This window comes from Leuciscus leuciscus (assembly GCF_965113295.1).
Source record: "Leuciscus leuciscus genome assembly, chromosome: 25".
Taxonomy (NCBI): Eukaryota; Metazoa; Chordata; class Actinopteri; order Cypriniformes; family Leuciscidae; genus Leuciscus; species Leuciscus leuciscus.
In genome coordinates, this window is record NC_138724.1 from 3249201 (window position 1) to 3271043 (window position 21843).

Here is a 21843-nt window from a genome sequence, read left to right on the forward strand (position 1 = left end):
GTTAATAAATGTTAATATCATAGTGAATTTGTTCATTGTTCATACATGTTTATATTAAAGTGTATTTGTTAATTTTATAATAAAAACCCTTGGTTGAATGTGTGTTTCACTGCCAGTTTCTGCCCAGCCGACTCTCAGCCAGATCTGTCTTACAGTGCCTGGGCCAGACCTGGGCCATATCAGTCAATAAGAGTCACTTTACAGGGTGTGGGCCACATCTGGGCCAGAGGAAGCTCTGTGTGTCCATGTTCAGTGTGTTGGGCCAGTTTTGGGCCGGGGACCCAGCCAGAAGTGGAGGTGGGCCAGGCAAAGTTTGCTCTCTGGCCTGCTGTTATCAACTCAAAAGTGAACCAGAATCATGTTGCTCTAGTGATGGGAGAAACAGAGCTTTTAGAAACCATTGAACCGATTGATTTGCATAATGATTCACTGTATTGAAGCTCTGGAAACGCCACACGCTGGTCAGAACAGCGGAAACTCAGCATAAAAACACCTTTTACACACCAAATGCAAATGTTTTAATTTCAAGTCTAATCTATTCAATGCAATTACCAAATCATCTAATACCAGTAAATATGAAATGTCTTTATAATATGTGTTAGTTTATTAAATTGAAGGGCTTGTTTTGTTTGTTTTATGGAGAGCTTGGTAATCAGACCAATTAGACACTTTTAACTACAACTCCTTTTTTATTATAAAAATGTGTCAATAATCATTAATATTTTAAAACCTGATCTGAGATCAGGTAAAATTAAATAGACAGTGGTTCATGGGTTCACAGAGATCATCGCCCCCTAGTGACGAACCAGTGACATTTGGAAACAGTAATGACATGAAGCCAGTGCTGCCAGATTTGGGCAGTTTTGAGTTTGATTGTTCTGGTAAAAATTGGTTTGGCGGTTTTCAAACATCTACATTTTATAGACTAATTGGTTAATAAACAAAACTCAAGTGTGCATGTAGTCCATAAAATCAGTCATCATGATGTGTAAATACACCGGCCCACTGCAGATCTGATTCAGCCAATCAGAGATCAGCAATCAGACGTGATCATTCATGACTGACGGGTTTTTAGTGAGATAATTTGTAGCTGTATATTCGAGTGATCACTATGTCAAAGTGGCATAAATATACAGTTGTATCTACAGTAAAGAGTGTGAGAGTGACCCAACTCTCTAAACGTGGATTACACCTGGTGGGACTCGAAGGCTCTTTATGAATATAACTGTAACTCTGAGAGCACAGTTGAATGACTTCATTGAAATGGAGTATGGGACTATGACTCCTGTCCATCATCATGTGCACACTGGCCTGATCAGGACATCTGCAACTTCTAAACCGTCCAGACTGCGCTCTACTCGTCCCGACCGCTGCTGGAAGAGGTTTCAATCATTCATCAGTTTTGGCTGTGCTAATTTCTGTAATGATCTACAATGTGCACTTCAAGAAAGACGTTCTGTTTAAAGTTATGGCTCGTTTCCACTGAGTGGTACGGTACGGTACACAATTATTTCTGTTTCCACTGTCAAAAGTTGTGAATGGTACCAAAATGCAAAACCACTCTTTTTCAGAGTATCGTCAACAAGGGGAAGGACAACATTAAGAAGCATCATTTTTTTAATATACAGTTGAAATATAATACTACTGTTATTGTGTCACGAAATGTAGTTTTAAGAGTTTTTCAGGCGAGAATGTAGTTGTTTAAAGCTGAAATCTGTGGTTTATTTATAAAGATTTATGAAAATTTGATCCAGGTTGTGAGATCCAGGTGATCACCAAGATGATCACTGTAATGTTTACTGCAACAGCTGTTGTTTAGTACAAATGCACATATTGCCTGGACCAGTGTTCTTCAACCCTGCTCCTGGAGGACCCCCAACACTGCACGTTTTCTTTGTCTCCCTAATCAAACACACCTGATTCAACTCATCAGCTCATTAACCCATGTGATAATGAGTTGATGAATTGAATCCGGTGTGTTTGATTAGGGAGACAAAGAAAACCAGCAGTGTTGGGGGTCCTCCGGGAGCAGGGTTGAAGAACACTGGCCTGGACCATATTAAAATGTTTAAAGCAACACCATGGAGTTTTTCAACCATTATAATATATTTCCAAGACCCTTGTGATGGTACATCGACATACAATAGGTTGAATGACACGTCTGCCATAGCTGTCATGATTCTGCCTTCTTGTCTCTGATTTTCCCTGGTCTTGAGGCAGGATCATGACAGGCCCATGTTTTATGTGCAAGCACATGGCCATTTGTTTGGGCCATGTGCTTGTGTTGTCTCGTCACCCAGCCCCGCCCCCTTGTTATCCTCGTTTTGTCATTATTGCTTCACCTTTGTCACCTGTTGTGTATCATTAGTTCCCTATTTAATCCCCTCTTGTCTGCTGTCTTGTGTCGGTTCATTGTTAAACCTGCTATGGTGTTATATGTTATCTGCTGTCATACATTGTGTGATCTCTCTGTGAGTACCTTGTCAAGTGAAAGTTCTGTTTCTGTATTAGCTGTTTATTTGTAGTCTAATTACGTCAAGTCTTAGTCTAGTTTAGTCACTCGTTGTCCTGTCCAGTCTTGTTTTGCCCCCTGGTGGGCTTTGTTTTCCCTGTTATTTGTATAAAATAAACCTTGTGTGTCCTGCAAACTGTCTGTGATTGGGTTCACCCTTCAACCTCATAACAATAGCCTGACGGGGTCTGTATCGCTTTTACTGGCACTACGGCGCTTCGGGTTCGGGTAGTAACCTGAGCACAAAAAGAGCTACAAAATTCGACTGTTTTATGGCATACCTCACTTCCCCTAGGAGAAGTCACACTTATTTAAAAATAAAAATAAAGCGAAGGTAGGCTAACTATTCCCTCTTTTTCCCTTAGTCATCAATGCGCCACTTGTTTGAAAAGTACCTTCTCTTTTTCTTTTCTTTGCCCTCAACAGTTTGTACATCGCTACTGCTGACTCCGCAGCGAGCCTCTTAACATGGGCATATTTCAGCCCATTTTTTTTAACCGATCATTTTCATTTTGTCTGTACCTCAGCTCAGCTATATTTGTCATGATCCATTCAATCTGAATAATTTGATTATGCAGGTGTATTGTTAATCAAAAGGTGGGGATAAGTAATTAATAAATCATGCTATGTACTAGGGCTGTGCAATATGGGGGAGATATCTAATTTGCAATTTTTGACTAAAGACTAAATAGACTAAAAATATATATTTATTGTTTAGATTTTGCATCCCTGTTGTACTGAATTGTGACTTCAAAACTGAGTTTTGTATTGGATTGTTAGTTTTGTGTATTGTCACATCAATAATTAATATACATCTTGAATGTGAAAGTACGAAACATAGAGAAGCTGAAGGTGTGTATTAAAATTGAAGTTCCAATTGTTTGGCTTATGATTAAAAGTAGCAGATAAATGCTGTTTGATTTAATACTTGTATAAACCATTGACATGCTAATGACGCAGTAGACTCAATTGTGTTTAGGGCTTGACAAGGGAATAGTTATTAAATTAGTTGTGACTGATTGGTAGTGATAACTGCTATGATAGTCTCATGCATCAAATTATTGCATTGTTCCTTAATTATGTATGTGAATGGTTGCCATTTACCAAGTATTACAAGTAAGTTAATGTAGCCCCTAAAAATGTAGTATAGTAAAAGTGGGTAACACTTTAGATTACAGCCCGGAAAGTACTACATAATTAAGATGAATTTACATCGTAACTTTGGTAATTATAGTGTACCTATGAAGTACTTCCATGTAAGTATAAGGGAACAATATGCAAAATTTGGGGAATAAAGGGGTAACAACCAGGAGAATTAAAAATATATATATATTATACTGTAAGTATTATAGAACTAAGGGGTGCTTATTTTACTATTATGATACAACAATCTTACATTTGGGACCAATTTAGCGAGAACATACACTGTGCACCTTTTTGTAAAAATTGAGTACCAATACAAACTTACAGGGTACATATCTATGCGTTTATACAGTGTTTTTTGTTGTTGTTGTTGTTGTTTTTTTTATTTTTTTAAAAGCAAAAGTGCAGGGGTATCATTTATAAAACTGTGTGTACGCACCTTACTAAAAGTGTACGTGCGCCCGAAAGCCAAAAATGGCGTACGCAAAAAAATATTCAGACTTATAAAACTGTTCGTACAACCAGAACCTGCGCAGAATTCACTTTATAAATCCCAGTCAGCGGAAGATTGTGCGCACATGCGTCTCCTCCCTGAAATAACCATATATGGAGCTTACAACGCCTCGTTTTACTATGCATACCCTCATTTGCATTTCATTTGTATATGATTATTCATCCACGTGATAACGTTTAACGTGACAAGACACATTACATTAATAAAAATCAAGTAGTTGCCTATCCTTGCCTTGTTTTTGAATACATAAATCAAATAGTGTAAAATACATTTCAGAGAAAGTTTTTCTCAATCTTTTCCACTTGCCGAATTGTATTTTTAATTGATTTATATTTTAATGGAAACAGATAGGCCTTGGGCATTATTTGCACAAAACTATTTTCTCAGACAATCTGGTATTATCATGATAAATTATCTCTGTGGTTAAAAACATTAAAACATTAAAACAGCACGCCACAGGAAAAGTGTTCAAAAACATCGCATCCACAACAAATATTTCTATTGATTGAAAATGTTGTAACTTCTCAGTAATGATTTCATGTTTAAGTGTTTAACTCCATTAATTTGAATGGCATATTTAATCTAAATGTTTATATCAGAAGTAAAACATAGTTTAAATAATTATTTTATTTATTTAAACTGTTATTTGCGTCAGTTTCACTAAACGGCCAACGCGTGCTCGCTGGCGCGGACATTTAAGAAGGGATGGATTGCTTCAAGTGACAGGCTTGGTGAGTGAAACTATATATCTATTATCTTTCTGTATATGTTTAATTTTCTTTAGATTAGATGTGATTGTTGTATCATAATAGTAGAATAAGTACCCCTTAGATCTTCAATACTTACAGTATATATAAAAAAAGTTATTTCTCCTGGTTGTTACCCCTTTATTCCCCAAACTTTACATGTTGTTCCCTTATACTTACATGTTAGTACTTTATAGGTACACTATATTTACAGAAAGTTACACTGTAAAATCGCTTTAATTACGCAGTACTTTCCGGGCTGTAATCTAAAGCGTTACCCATTTTTTAAACAAATGTGTATATAATATAATTTAAATTTTATAAATTGATATAATATATTTTTTAATAATAATTACAACATAGTAATCATTTTAAAAGTTTGTTTGAATTGTTAAGGGAAGGGAGATTGTTTTAATTAATATGTACTATGTGTTTTATAAATTAAATATATTTAATGTTATTTTTAATTAATATATTTGTCACATTCACCGTCTGTCATCGTCTTGTCTTCACTACACTTCCCAGAATCCTCTGTAATCATCACCTGCACCTGCTCCTCATCACCTGTGATCATCCTCATCATCATCACCGTCACCTGTTGTCCTAGTCATTATCTGTGTATTTAAGTTCCCATCTCACTCCTTGTCTTGGTCAGTTATTGTTTGTGCACCAGCACACTGTTTCTTGTTTGTTTTGAGTTACCTCCATTTAATAAACCTTTGTTATTTTTGTACTTCGCTTGGCTTGACTGCTTCCTCAACCCGGACCTTACAATATTAGATATAATTGGTAATTGTATCCATGGCCGCGGGAAGTGGGGGTGCTGGGGGTGCTGCAGCACCCCCTGTTTTCACAGAATTGTAAATGCAACGCATATGTTTGTTCATTAAAATGTATACATTTTTAGCATTTAGTCATTTATTTGTAATAAACACTTTAAGTGGGCTATTTAAAAATTGTTATTTATATGTTAAATTATCTTTTTAAAACATAAGCGCTACGTAATATTGTGTGTGTGTGTGTGTGTGTGTGTGTGTCGAAAGAATTTGTCCGCAGCTGCTCAAAAAAAAAAAAAAAAAAAACTCAAAAACCCCACTGTCAGTGTTTTATAAGGAACAGGCAAATATGTCAAATATAGCAGGAGACATTTTAATTGTTTACTATTAAAACAGTTATTTTTTATGTCAGTGTCGGCTAGACAGATGAAGTTGACGACTCGCGATCTTCGCAGCGCCAGAGAGAAATGCACATTTCATACGAATTGCATAAGCAGCGCAGTCTGTTTTCTTTCGTTTTGAATTGTTCTGCTTAAAAGTAGACATTTCAAGCTATCTATATGTCTCATGTCTGTGAGGCAATAGGCTACCTTATAGGCCCACGCTGAGTTTCATTATGAGACGAGCTCCAGGTTCGCCAGCGCCTCCGTATCCTGATTATTTATTTTCTAATAGCCTATATTTAGGCTACTTCTTATTAAATCCAGACAAATGGTTGATGAAACATCGATTAAAATTAAGATACAATTAATACAAAACGAAATTAAATTTAAAGACAGGCTTTGTGCTTTCAGTTTGAGGTCTCTGTGAAAGTTTTAAAACATTATTTTAGTGCCGCTTTAGAGCGCTCACGTCCGTAACGGAGAACTGTCTGTAACATTTTTTTATTTATTTTTTGTGAAATAAATGTAAAAAAAAATGCGACTTAGTCCAGTGCGACTTAGGCTATAGATGTTTTTTTCTTCCTCGTGGCGCATTTTGTGACTGATATGCGACAACGGAGCAATAAAATAAAAGGGACTCCGGAATAAAAGCAGAATCAATAAAGTCAAAAATGTAATGTGCAGGCAGGTGGTTTGAGTGTGTGCGCGTTTTTTGAGGAGTTTTATAGTCTTGATATTGTTTCTTATTCAAAAGTGGTGACGCCCCTATCCCCCCCCCCCCCCTGTGAGATTTATTTAAAAAAATGTCCCGACTTTTCCAAGCTTGATAATGGTAGTGAATGGCTAGTTTCTGTTTTGAAGTCTATAAGTGCATCTGTCCATCATATAAGTGCTGCATACGGATCTGGGGGTTAATACAGAATTCTGAAGTAATGAGTTTTTGTATGTTAAATATCCATATTTAAAACTTTATAATGTAAAACATATGGATTCCACTTACTGTAAGTCTTAGTGCAACTCATGCGTGTAATGTACTGCTGATATTTACACTACGCCATGACGCACTATGCTACTTTTGACTTTGGGGTGTGCAATATCACGATTTTTGATCGTGGATAATTAAAATGTCTCTATGATCTACTTTTGAATAAATATCGTATTGTGTTACAGCGTTATATCAGTTCAGTGCTGTTGCCCCTTAACATACTGTACAACGTGATGATCATGCACAGTATACGTTAATGCAGAAGTACGGAACGCTGCAGTTCACAAAAGTTTATTATTTGCATGTGCTTTAAGCCTTGCTGGTAATGCATTTCATTTGTGGGTTGATGTGCTGTTCTAACGTGCGCTTTGGGCAGTAAATAACAGCCTTTCAGACAGTTTTTATCTACTGTACTACGTTATGTTTAGAGTCTCATTGCACTAATACTGTCAAATACACACAAGGTTTACATAAACAGTTGGTTATGTCTAACGTAAAACAAACATTTGAGAGAAAATCTTTTGCTTGTGTCATATTCATGTAATGTTGCCATATTACAGATTGTATTTTTATTAATGTTATAATATTGTTTGTATTTTATTTGAGTGTTTGCTAAGAATATCTTGCTTATTTTAAATGTGGATGAAACATTAAAAGATTAATAGCTGATGTTGGGAATTTATTAATTGTATAAGTAAAGATTTGACTGATTAGATCAGAAAAATATAGATCATTTGATTTATGGACAAAATAATTGTTAAATGTAGACTGTATATATTAAATGGATGCATGTAGTAAATGTTTTTCTTGAAAAGGTTATATTGTTATATTATTATTGTTATAATATATTATTATATTAAAAATATTACATTTATTGGTTGTAAGTTGATACAGGTTTTTAAATATTATTGTATAGAGGCAAAATATTTTAACTAGGTAAAGTTTGAAACTTTGAATAAAAGATAGTTTTAAGTCTATTTTAGTTTGCAAAATAGTAGGTATTACTTAAAATCTGGCAATAGTTATCGAAATACAACTGTTATGTATTAAGAAATATGTAGTTCCCTTTCAGTCGCTCACGTTCGACGTAACGTCGACGTGACGACGTAATTGGGATCACTTCAGGGAGCCCTATCAACTTCGAGTGTCTACAGAACGAGCCAATGAAAGTTGGCGTGCGTGAATCGCGTCACGCACCCCCGCCCCGCCGCGCGGGTATAAACAGGAAGCGGGCGCACGCACACATTGTCTTTCACTTCGGAGCCGAGCTTTCGTGAGACTTCTGTCTACAAAGAGATTCAGCCCTTGAAGACTCAAAGGAGATCTACTCTCTGCTTACCGTGTTGGTGTGACGGCGCGATCAGCAGTGGCCGCGAGCATTGCAGCTCACAAACTGCTGTTTTCACAGCACTATTGTTCTGTGTTTGTGTGTGTGTGTGTCGGTTCGGTGGGCGTTTCCTTGTGTGTTAATCACACCGCGGCTACCCCTGGGTGCCTCAGCACTGAGAGAGTATTTCTTTTTTTTCAACCTTTTTTTTGTTTTACTAAAAGAGCAACACAAGCGTGACCCTGCGTCTTTTTCAAGATGTCATTCCGCTTGTGCGTTTCTGGATGCCGTCGTTCCCTGGCGCCAGCAGATGGCCACAGCAGTTGCCTCTCGTGTTTGGGCATTCAACACGCTGAGGCAGCTTTTGTGGATAGTTCATGTTCCCATTGCGGGAATATGACTATCGCAGCGCTTAGATCGAGACTCGCTTACCTCAAGGGAGGTGCAGTCCCCTCGCCTATGCCCCGATCTAGTGTCTATTCTGCCCCGCAGAATAGACCTACTTCAGTGCATGACCAGGGTGATCTGAGGATTACCGTGAGGGCTTCCCCGTCGAGTCATCCTCCGCGGGCCCCTCACGCCTCACAAGCGCTGCCGCCATTGGGGCCCCTTAGTGAACGTCTTGGTCCTTCTCCGGAACGGCCAACCGTTTCCTTTGGGGCTCCAGCTGACGATCAGATGTCGATCGCAGCATCGGAGGGGGAGCTGTCCTCTGGAAATGACGACTCGGCTGCGTTGCCCCTCTCGGGGTGTGTAGCGTTGTCCGAGCCGGATCCAGAATGGATTGCTATGCTTTCCCGGGCCGCCGAGAAGGTCGGGCTTGCGTGGAATCCTCCACCACGTCCCGAACCTTCTCGGTTGGACGATTGGTTTCTCGGGGCGGGCCGTGCTGGTTCTCAGTGCGCCGCCCCGGTACCTTTCTTTCCGGAAGTGCATGAGGAGCTTTCTAGGACGTGGAAGGCACCGTATAGTGCCCGAAGCCGTTCTAGTGGCTCCTCACCCCTCGCCACCCTCGACGGCGGGGCAGCTAAGGGGTATGTGGATATCCCCCCAGTGGAGCGGGCCGTCGCGATGCAGCTGTGTCCGGCGTCCGCTTCCTCTTGGCGGGGTAATCCACGCCTCCCGTCCAAGGCCTGTAAGTTTTCGTCCGGCTTAATGGCGAAGGCTTATAAGTCCTGTGGACAGGCTGCTTCCGCCCTCCATGCCATGGCGCTCTTGCAGGTCCACCAGGCCCAGGCGCTCATGGACCCTCCGGGCGACGAAGGAAACCGCACGTTCGGTTGGTCAGGCGATGTCCACTCTGGTGGTCCAGGAACGCCACCTTTGGCTCAACCTGGCGGATATGAGGGACACCGATAAATATCGGTTCCTGGATGCCCCTCTTTCCCAGGTTGGGTTGTTCGGCGACGCGGTCGAGAGCTTTGCCCAACAGTTCTCGGCCGCACAGAAGCAGACGGAGGCCATCCGGCACATCCTGCCCCGGCGGACCCCTGCTGCTCCCACCCGTCCGCCGGCCGCAGACCCTCCGTCTACTCGTCGCCGTGGTCGGCCTTCTGCGGCGTCCTCCGCTCCCGCTAAGCCCCAGCAGCAGCAGCCATCATCCAGGCCTCAGCGTGGAGCAAGCCGCAGGAAGCCGACCCCGCCCGTCCAGGCCGCTGCCAAACCAGGAGGCAAGCGACGGTGCAAACGACCCTGAGACGGGCGGCCCAGAGGTGGATCAAGTTGCTCTTCAGGAGATGGCGAAGGCGCCACTCCTTCCCCCGGTGGAGGGCCGGGCGGAGAATCTTTTGTTTCCTTTTCTTTTTGTTCCGCCACTGACCCACGGGTCAGTGGTACCCACAATTTCAATAAAAGAGCAATTTCTGAAACCTCCGGGCCCCAAGAGGGCGCGCTTGGCAGTCGACGACGCCGCCATGCCTTGTCACTCCCGAGCCCCTCTTTCATCGCCAGCAGGCAGCAGTGGCTGTGTACTGGACGCACTGACGCCTCCGCACACTCACTCTGCCCTTCGACGGAAGCAGGTATGTGCTGCACCACACACTCAGACCCCACTTCGGGCCGCTGTGCTGTCCGAGTCGGGTCCCTGCATTCCGCCGCGCTGCCCCACCCCGGGTACGTCTGTGGTGCCGTTGGTCCCGCTTGCTCGGTCTCTGGGAGCCTGGTTAATGCTTCCCAGCCCGTCTCGCTGGCTCATCCGTACCATCAGACTCGGCTATGCGATTCAGTTCGCCCGGCGCCCCCCTGCGTTCAAGGGCATTCTGTTCACCCGTGTTTTGGCGGACAATGCCCCGGTGCTCAGGTCAGAGATCGCAGTCCTACTGGCGAAGGATGCGATCGAGCCGGTCCCTCCAGCCGATATGAAGACCGGCTTCTACAGCCCGTACTTCATTGTACCCAAGAAAGGTGGTGGGTTACGACCAATCTTGGACCTGCGCGTCCTGAACCGGTCCCTTCACAGGCTACCGTTCAAGATGCTTACGCAGAAACGCATTTTCAAATGCATCCGTCCCCAAGATTGGTTTGCAGCGATCGACCTGAAGGACGCGTACTTTCATGTCTCGATTCTCCCTCGACACAGACCGTTTCTCCGCTTTGCGTTCGAGGGACGGGCATATCAGTACAAGGTCTTACCCTTCGGGCTGGCCCTGTCGCCCCGCGTCTTCACGAAAGTCGCGGAGGCGGCCATTGCTCCCATGTGCGAGCGTGGTGTTCGCATCCTCAACTACCTCGACGACTGGCTTATTCTGGCCCAGTCGAGAGAGCAGTTGTGCGAACACAGGGACATGGTGCTCAGTCACCTCAGCCACCTAGGGCTTCGGGTCAACTGGGAAAAGAGCAAACTCACCCCCGGGCAGAGGATCTCTTTTCTCGGTATGGAGTTGGACTCGATCAGCATGACAGCGCGCCTCACCGAGGCCCGTGTCCAGTCAGTGTTGAACTGCGTGAGCACGCTCAAACGCAGAACAGCGGCACCACTGAAACTGTTTCAGAGGCTCCTGGGGCATATGGCATCTGCAGCCGCGGTTACGGCGCTCGGATTGCTTCATATGAGGCCGCTCCAACACTGGCTCCACGATCGAGTCCCGAGATGGGCGTGGCAGAGCGGCTCGTGCCGGGTCCAAGTAACTCCGCACTGTCGCCAAACTCTCAGCTTGTGGTCGGACCCTTCGTTCCTGCGGGCAGGTGTTCCCCTGGAACAAGTGTCCAGGCACTCTGTGGTCTCCACGGATGCCTCTACCACCTGCTGGGGGGCCACGTACAACGGGCATGCAGCTTCAGGTCTGTGGACGGGGCCTCAACTGCATTGGCACATCAACTGCCTCGAGTTGTTAGCAGTACGTCTTGCATTGAGCCGTTTCAAAACGCTGCTACTAGGCAAGCATGTACTGGTCCGTACGGACAGCACTGCGACCGTTGCGTACATCAACCGCCAAGGTGGTCTACGCTCCCGCCACATGTCACAACTCGCCCGCCATCTCCTCCTCTGGAGTCAGAAGCGTCTGAGGTCGCTTCGTGCCGTTTACATTCCGGGCCTGCTCAACCGTGCAGCCGACGAGCTCTCACGGCAGCAGGTGCTACCGGGAGAATGGCGACTCCATCCCCAGGTGGTCCAGCTGATTTTCAGGCGCTTCGGGACCGCTCAGGTAGATCTGTTTGCCGCCCCGGACACGTCTCATTGCCAGTTGTTCTATTCTCTGACCGAGGGGACCCTCGGCACGGATGCTCTGGCACACAGCTGGCCCCGGGGCCTTCGCAAGTATGCGTTTCCCCCAGTGAGCCTTCTTGCACAGACCTTGTGCAAAGTCAGGGAGGACGAGGAGCAGGTCTTGTTAGTTGCGCCGTATTGGCCCAACCGGACCTGGTTCCCGGAACTAGTGCTCCTCGCGACAGCCCCTCCCTGGCCCATCCCTCTGAGAGAGGACCTGCTCTCTCAGAGACGGGGCACCCTATGGCACCCGCGTCCAGACCTCTGGAAACTCCATGTCTGGTCCCTGGACGGGACGCGGAGGTTCTAAGTGACCTACCCCCTGCGGTAGTTGACACCATCACTTCCGCTAGAGCCCCCTCTACGAGGCGCCTCTATGCATTGAAGTGGAACCTGTTCGTTGACTGGTGCTCCTCTCATGAGGAGAACCCCCGATCTTGCTCGATCAGAGCCGTGCTTTCCTTCCTGCAAGAAGGGCTGGAGCGAAGGCTGTCTCCCTCCACCCTTAAAGTGTATGTTGCCGCTATTGCCGCACATCACGATGCTGTTGATGGTAAGTCTTTGGGAAAGCATGACCTGATCGTCAGGTTCCTGAGGGGAGCGAGGAGACTGAATCCTCCTCGCCCACTCTCTATACCCTCTTGGGACTTGTCTCTGGTCCTTTCGGCACTTCAGAGACCACCCTTTGAGCCTCTGCAATCAGCTGAGTTAAAAATTCTGTCCTGTAAGACAGTACTCCTGGTTGCATTGGCCTCTATCAAGAGGGTAGGGGACCTGCATGCATTTTCGGTCGACGAATCGTGCCTAGAATTCGGCCCGGATAACTCTCACGTCATCCTGAGACCCCGGCCCGGATACGTGCCCAAGGTTCCTACCACTCCCTTCCGGGACCAGGTAGTGAACCTGCAAGCGCTGCCTTCGGAGGAGGCAGACCCAGCCCTGGCTTTTCTCTGTCCCGTTCGCGCTCTGCGTCTGTACGTGGACAGAACGCAAAGCCTCAGGACCTCAGATCAGCTCTTCGTCTGTTACGGAGGCCAGCAGAAAGGGAAGGCTGTCTCCAAGCAGAGGATGGCCCACTGGATAGTGGATGCCATCGCCTTGGCTTACGAAGCCCAAGGCGTGCCCTGCCCGCCTGGGTTGAAAGCCCACTCCACTAGGAGTGTCGCTTCTTCCTGGGCGCTGGCTCACGGCGCCTCGCTGACAGACATCTGTAGAGCTGCGGGCTGGGCGACACCTAACACGTTCGCTAGGTTCTATAGCTTACGTGTTGAGCCGGTTTCTTCCTGTGTGCTCGCTTCTACTAGCCGGTAACACCGAAGTTCCCGCTCTAGTGTCGGCTTGCTGCGCCACTCCCTTCCTAGGAACGGATACGTGCGCTTTTTACTCCAGTCAAGTTCCCCATTGGCGAACCCTGTGAGTTCCTCCGCACCCCTTCGGCAGTCGGACATTGCGGAGCGTCCGACGCCAGGCCTAGTGCTCGTATGCTTGTGTAACTTGTGCTAGGCTGGGTTCCATATGTGGTGATCCCTGCGGCGATCCCATATGTGTATTCTTCCACGACCAGCTCCCTGCGGTGAGCCCGTGTCTTCCCTTGGCAGAGTCTGCTCTGCCGTCACTGTACGGTGTGTCTCCCCCTTCGGGTGGAGCCACCCCAGTGACATTCCATATGTCGCACTGCCCCTTCGGCCAGTCCATATGTGTATTCTCCACATGTTACCTCCCTTCGGGCAGGATGTGGCTCCGCAGCGTCCTTTCCCCTGGAAAGGTACGCTTTCCCAGTGTTATCCGAGAGTTTCACTGTGTGAGGTAGAATGGAACAGCAGTTGAACTCCCTCTACGCAGGTCTTCCGCCCCAGCAGTTGGGGGTCTGAGAGTCTTGCGTAGGGCGCTGGATGTGGCAGCAACCGTGGCGTTTTCCATGGGATCCCAATTACGTCGTCACGTCGACGTTACGTCGAACGTGAGCGACTGAAAGGGAACGTCTCGGTTACTGATGTAACCCTCGTTCCCTGAAGGAGGGAACGGGAGACGTAACGTCCCGTCGCCACCGTTGCTGACCATCGCTGCATGGCCGTCACAAATCTCGGCTCCTCAGCGAAAAACAATGTGTGCGTGCGCCCGCTTCCTGTTTATACCCGCGCGGCGGGGCGGGGGCGCGTGACGCGATTCACGCACGCCAACTTTCATTGGCTCGTTCTGTAGACACTCGAAGTTGATAGGGCTCCCTGAAGTGATCCCAATTACGTCGTCACGTCGACGTTACGTCTCCCGTTCCCTCCTTCAGGGAACGAGGGTTACATCAGTAACCGAGACGTTACTTACCCTTACTGACTGTTAATAAGTTGTGATATGTAAACAAAAGAATTAAGAATGACATGGTTTACAAACATTCAGTAATTAAGTAAATATAATTATATATATCATAAAGTAGGTAATCTATGTTCTATACAAATTAATGACTCGTTTGTCACAAAATGAGTTATGGTATTTTGCTTTTGCTTGGTAGTAAAACTGTATTAATGTGTAAGTGTGTTGTTGTCATATGGGACTAAGTACTTTGTTGTTTGTTTTGGAATTTTTAGGTTAATGTCTCGGTGAAGATTCTTCAACTGACTGAAGATCAAGTGTGTGTCACAAGATCCCATCAGAAGATGCAGAAAAGATCTTATGATGTGGCAGACAAAACACACGGTATCACTTTGTGTGTATGGGGGGGCGACATTTAGCACAATGGAAAATGCTATTACTTGACAAATGTTTCCGTGAGGCAGTTCGGTGGAGAAACGTCCATTTCCACTACAGCAGTCAGAAGTAACTCTGCTAGATGTTGATATGGCGGTACATGGCATTGTAAACAACGTGAAGGTCTTTGAAGGGCAGCTTGTCACCGCAGAGGTGAAAGTGGAGTACATGTGTCCAAAGCGACATGTTTTGCCAAATGTTAACCTTGACACTGCAATAACAAGATGTCAACAGTGTGGGGCGTACTGCAAAATGGCAGCTGTTGTTGATTTTACTGGGAAAATGACTGAAAGTGACTGAATTTATCATTGATGATTACGTGCTGCGTCAACTTCTAAATGTAGCTTGTCAGATCTGAAAGGTTCTTTGCCACGGATGTTCTGGTGTCCAAGCTGCTTGTGGAGGACAGAATCCAGTTAAAGGGCAGAGGAAACCGCATTACTGCAGCAGCATTTCTGTGTCCAGGTAACCTGTTTACTAACGAGATGGATCGGGCAACAGATTCAGGCCCGACTGCAAGCTGCAGAATCCCTCAGGAGTTTGTTGATGATCTCATGCTTGAGGAGTGTTTCAGGAGTGAAACTGGTGAAGAGTTGGATAGTGTGAATGAAAAGGAGACTGAGAAGGTTGAAGTGGATGAAAAGGGCAACATGACTGATTGTAAGAGAAGTGAAGAGTCTGTTGAAGGAACTGTGGAAAAAGAGGTGGGAGCACGTCCAAAGCATGCCAAATGTGACCGCAGTTTGAGAAATCCAGGGAAGATTGGGAAGAAAAAGTGATAAATGGTGTAAAAATCACAATCACAAAAAAAATAAAATTAAGTTTTTAATATTGCAAGTTATTTTTATTTTTTTTAAAGTTTGGAATGCTAGTAAATATTTAGGAAAATTGAGATTAAGTAAAATGTGTCATTCAGTGAGATTAGTGTTATAATGTGTTAAAATAGTTGGTTAAGTTTGTTAAAGACAGGTAGTAGTTTAGGGACAAAAATAGTATAAAAGTTTAATTGTAACGTCAATGGGTGGATGAAGAAGACGAAGATACACAAATAGCAAAAGTTTAATATTCCAACAAAACAATCCAAACAAACTCAAAACAGTGTGCTGTGCACAAACAATAACCGACATGAAAAGGAGTGAGAGGGGAACTTAAATACACAGATAATCACAAAGACAACAGGTGACGGTGATGATGAGGGTGATCACAGGTGATGAGGATGATGATGACGATGTGCAGGTGAAGGTGATGAAGGCAAAGGATTCTGGGTAGTGTAGTGCTGACAAGACGATGACAGACGGTGAATGTGACATTAATATGTAGGAATTTGTGGAAGTTTAATATAATGATAATGTGACATTAATTTAAGTTTTTATAATTAATCGTAGTAGATTATAATTATTGCAGTTAATTGTGAAATTGTATTTGTAGTTTTAATGTTTAAATGGATGTTCATTTATGATTGGTACATTTTATAAAGAAAGATCAATAGTTAGATTTGATATTTAAATATATTATATACATATAAATATGTATACTTTTTTGTTTGTTTTGTATTTATTTTAAACTTGCAAATAATTGTTCATTGTTGTTTTTGAAAATAAAAGTTTCAACCTTTGTTCTGTTTCATGTCTTGTCCAAATACCCGTGTGTATGTTAAGCTAGTAATTGTAGTATTTGTATATTAAACAATAATGCAACATTAAAGATTAAGTGGATAGTAGAAGGGAATGTTTGGCCAATATTAAATTTATTTAAAGAGTTTCACAATAAGATATTTCTGCAGGCATTTATCTTTTTTATTTTGTGTAATTTTCTGTCAGTGGTGTTTAAGTGGTAATTTTATTACAAATATTAGAATTTTAGAGTAATTGAAATAATGAATTAATTAATTGATGACCAAAATTACTATAGGATTTAATTTAAAATGTATGAATTTGTAGTTTGCATATATCAAGTTATAATCATCATATTTCACTTACTGTACACCTTTGCACAGCAGCAATTCTGCATGTTAAAAATACTATACAAATTATTAATTCAATATAAAATAATTTTTCATAAGTGTATAAATTAAATTGTATTTAAATTGTATTAAATTGTATTAAATTGTAAAGTATTTATTGGTATATGGCTTTGTTGTTGGATTATTAATGGCTTAAACAAATATGGCATAAGTATGAAGTTTATATGTAATTGTAGGTTCAGCTTTCTAAATGGCAATGGCCTATTAACTATGTGGTTGACAAAACAAAATGTATTATGAAATCACATTTTAGTCTTTTTTTAAATGTAATATAATTATCTAAATGTTTTTCAAATAATGTTACACAAGAATATGTATTTTGACATTTTATTTATATTAAATTAGCATTTAAGATGCAACAGTGCTGATATGTAGTTGGTGTGAAGTTGTCAAAGTCCACTATAATATACTATTAAATAGAGGCACTATTTTGGGACACAGGCATTTGTAGTGGTGTCCAAAAGTACACTGGATGTTAACAAGTCTACTCATTTGATCTAAGTATGAACTTAAATAATGAGTGTAGAATTGATGTATAGTTTGTGGTTGCATTTTGGCCCAGACCGGCCCACTACATATGGTCATAAACACCAACCATCTTTTGCACGTCCTTGAATATATATACCAACTCCTATCTTAGTAGGAACGAGTGAGAGTTAACAAAAAAATAAAAATCAGTTATTAAAACAGTTGAACTATACTCCACAGTGATGAGTCCTAACACAAGCTGTAAGCGGCTCTGGCAGAGCAGTGCCAGTGTTTCTCACAGGAGTTTTAGTAAAACTGTGGTGGGTGACCTTGGGTCCTCCAGGGGGTTCGGGGGCATGCACTCCTCCGGGAGAAAATGTTGTGCAGTTTAATGTTAAATTCATCAATCTGGTGCACTTTAAGAGTTCAAAATGAAGAGCTCCAGCCCATATTTAGTGTGCAAACTGAACAAAGAAAAACTCAAAACTCAAAACTTTCAGTTATAGTCTGGATCTACTGAAGGGAGAGTGTTTTTGGGGAACTAATTAATAGAAAACTACACAGTAGATCCTCAACAACACGACATAATGGACGGCACTTCGTGGAGGAGGAAACACAATAGTGTGTGTTGCTCCTGTGACACATACACACTGCAAATGGAGAAGCCTATGTGTGAAACAGGCGTAATCATATGAGTCGTGTGGTTTCTCCAAGTCCTCTAAAGAGACACGATCGCTCTATATAATCTAACGGTTTAAATGTTTACTTCTAAATCTAATCACACTTAAGTAAAAAAAAATTTAAAACCATAACCACGTTATCTGTGACGTCCGAAGCTTCATTTTCACACACAACCACGTGACTGCTTCATATTCTGATTCAGAAATAGCGCGAACCCCTTGTGCAGCTCCAGTGTTATTAGATTCTTTGATAAGAAGAAATCATAATACGAATATTTACAAGTAGTTTTGTGCATGTTCAATTTCAGTATTAATCCCCAGTTCACAAGCACTTCAACTGACCGTTCCACAATAACCTTCATTTATTTTGATCATATTCACACGATCCTTGACTATGAACTCATAAGACTGCTTGTGTTGATCGAAGCGTATCCCTAAACACTGTGACAGTCCCTCACTGTACAACACAACAGTACAGAACACAATTAGCTTATTCATTTGTACATTTATTATTTTTTCATACATATATTCACAGACTCATACATTTATTCACATTCATTAATACATTATGTAAGTAATGACGTGAAAGACTATTATTAGATTAAATATTTGTATTGCCTTATATGGTGTTTAACAAACTGAATTATTATTTGAAACAATCAAAAATGTCGTCTATCATAAATAGATCATAAATGTGTGTGTCGTCTGCAGATTTTCCAGCTTTTGACCACGAGATGTTGTTAGTGTGCAGTGTGTTGAAAAGCTTGGTGTAATGAACCATTCTACGATACAGTTGAGGGAAAAGCCTCAGTGCTTCACAAAGCTTCATTTCTCCATCACTAGCACCTGCTCTTTGCTGATCGCAGAATTTGCTTCAGTGAGAAATTGTGATTTGGGGTTATTAAACACATGAAGTTGCAGCAAAGTGTAAATCACAGTTGACAGCGCTACTCTTCAGCACAATGGTAACCACAGAGTTCAATAGCAGAAACTCCTCTAAATGTCCAACCAGGAGCGGACTGAACATCTGGCAGACATGGCCTTTCTCCGCTGGGCTGATGTGCTTTATGGGCCGATACATCTCACACTTTTGTTTCATTTTTTTTGTCTAAACGGCCCATAAAACTCGTACATCAGCGGCCCATTATTATAGTTGTGCTTAATTGTCGGCGCTGGGATCTCTATGCTGGTGTAACGCATCTGTCAAAAAAAGTCAGCGTAGGATTTTTATTATTATTTTAGGACCAACGCAGAGAAATTGTGTGAAAACAGAAACAGGCTCTTCAGAGATACAGTGTAAAACACATAAATTAGCATTTAATACCTTAATTGACTCTCCTAATGCAGTCCCTTGCAAAGCATGCTGGGAACTCCAGGTCCACGTGCCAGGGCTGCGTTTAGCATCATAAGCCTGAAGTAGATCGTAGAGCACACGGGGAAAGATGTTGGCAGTTTATGTTAATGTCTAATGTTCAGTTCTGTTGGACATTTAGAGTTGTTTCTGTTATTGAATGTTGTGGTTTGTGCTGAAGAGTAGCGCTTGTGCTCAGACTGTGGACTCTCAGTGTTTTATACTCACTGACATCTGACTTTATATAGCGATTCATTATATACAGTGTGGATAATGATGATCATTTGTTTTTCTTCTCAAGTCACGTTGGATCTCGTGAGTCTCTGTGAGATCTTGGGCCCTATTTTAACGTTCTGAAACGCAAGTGTCAAAGCGCAAAGCGCAAGTAACTTTGTGGGCGGGTCTTGGCGCTGTTGCTATTACACCGGCAGGATAAATGACTCTTGCGCCGGGCGCAAATCTAAAAGGGGTTGGTCTGAAGTAGCTTCATTATTCATAGGTGTGGTTTGGGCGTAACGTGAAATAAACCAATCAGAGCATTATCTCACATTCCCTTTAAGAGCAGACGCGCTTGTTCTATAGCGGATTCCTATTATAACGGCGGATTTGCCAGGTGCACGCCAGGAGCGGTTCACAGCCGAGGAGACCGACGTTCCCGTCAGGGATGTTGGGGATGGAGAATCACACCCAAATTAACTTCGGTTAAACAGGCGTATGATAATTTGGGTAAATGTGTAAGCTAGATGTATGCTTTTATAATAAATTGTCTATCTATCTATCTATCTATCTATCTATCTATCTATATATCTATATATCTATCATCTATCTATCTATCTATCTATCTATCTATCCATCTATCCATCTATCTATCTATCTATCATCTATCTATCTATCTATTGTAATAATGTATGATTTGCAAAAATGAAAACTGCTGTTTAGATGAGAGAATTAAAGTATGTGCGTTGTACACATGCTACACTGATTATGGCCAATGCGCCCTTAAAATAGCATATGAATAACATGCGCAACGCGCCACTGACTTTAGACTAGGTTTTTTCTGGCCAGTGGCGCAATTGTTTTATGGAACAGTAAAATAGCACCAGGGATTGTTTGCGCCGGAACACGCCTCCTTTTTTGCGCTGAACCGCCCCCGGGAGCGCAAGTTCATTCCCTAGTTTAGCGACGTGCTTCCGTGGAGGGAAAAGCGCGCTTTGCGTGGGTGCGAAAAAGTAATGAAACATGCGTCGGTGTACAAAGTCAATTGCGCTGGGTGCAAGATAGGGCCCATAGAGTTGTTTCTGTTATTGAATGTTGTGTTTGTGCTGAAGAGTAGCGCTTGTGCTCAGACTGTGGACTCTCAGTGTTTTATACTCACTGACATCTGACTTTATATAGCGATTCATTATATACAGTGTGCATAATGATGAACAACACTGTTAATCCAACTAAACTCAGTTATTTTCAATAAACTCCATTAAGTTGTATTGATAATATTGTAGTGGCAAGTTTTACAGGGACAAGCAACACTCACATTTTCTCCACATTTTAGTCCAGTTTAGTTAGATATATTAAATTATATTATTATGTTACATGTTTATTTACATCATAATAAATGAATAAAGTCTGTGAAAGGTTTGATATTGTGTAGTTTGTGATCCTCCATCAGCAGCTGCAGTTTCTCTCAGCTGTATCAGTGCAGTCACTGTGACGTCTGACTGACAGAGGTTTTTGTACGACTCTTTATCACTGTGTGAACACATAACCGCTGCTGTGATAACTCTGACAGTAATAATCTCCTGTATCTTCAGTCTGGACTCCACTGATGGTCAGAGTAAAATCTCGTCCAGTATTTACTGTTCCACTGCCACTGAATCTAGATGGAGTTCCAGTATAACGGCTTCTTATGTCATAAATCAGGAGTTTAGGAGCTTCTCCAGGTTTCTGCTGATACCAGGCTAAGTTGCTGTAGTATATTCCTACATCTATATTACACTCTATTGTTGCTGTTTGACTCTGTTGGACAGTTTTAACTTCAGGTTGAGTCAAAGTCACTCCTCTGGATTCTGAAGAAGAGAAAAGAAAAACTATTAGTGTTTAAAACTATTATCATCATATACTTTTACAAAAACACCAAAACCAGAGTCAGTTTTTACATCTTACCTTGAATAAACAGTGCAATGGTCCAGATGAAGATGTAGATTGTGTTCATTGCTGTAGTTTAGTCTTGTGTGATGATGAAGATTGTGTTCTGCTCTCAGTCATGAAGTGTTAAACTCACAGCACTATAAACACTCTCAGAGCACTGAAGCATGTGCTGACAATGCAAAGAAGTGGGCAGGATTTACAACAGCTTGTGCTGATAACAAACTAATTTACACTAGAGTTACAGAATCATGACTTTATTTTGTATTTTTATTGTGACTCCTGAGACACTGAGGATGTGCAGATGAACGTCCATGTCTGTGTCCATATTCAGTCATGTGACCA

General features: G+C 42.6%; 1 long non-coding RNA gene across 2 annotated transcripts; it reads right to left on the bottom strand.

Annotated features, from left to right (window-relative positions):
• Positions 1–18710: 18710 nt before the first annotated feature.
• On the bottom strand, positions 18711–21831 carry LOC309490596. Of its 2 annotated transcripts, XR_014202740.1 has the most exons (3): positions 21517–21770; positions 20959–21419; positions 18711–19416 (listed from the first exon to the last, which is right to left on the bottom strand). It is a non-coding gene; the product is annotated as an uncharacterized lncRNA (long non-coding RNA). The 2 variants fall into 2 exon arrangements; XR_014202741.1 differs by lacking the exon at positions 18711–19416 and having other exon boundaries at positions 20953–21419; positions 21517–21831.
• Between the last annotated feature and the right edge of the window lie 12 nt (positions 21832–21843).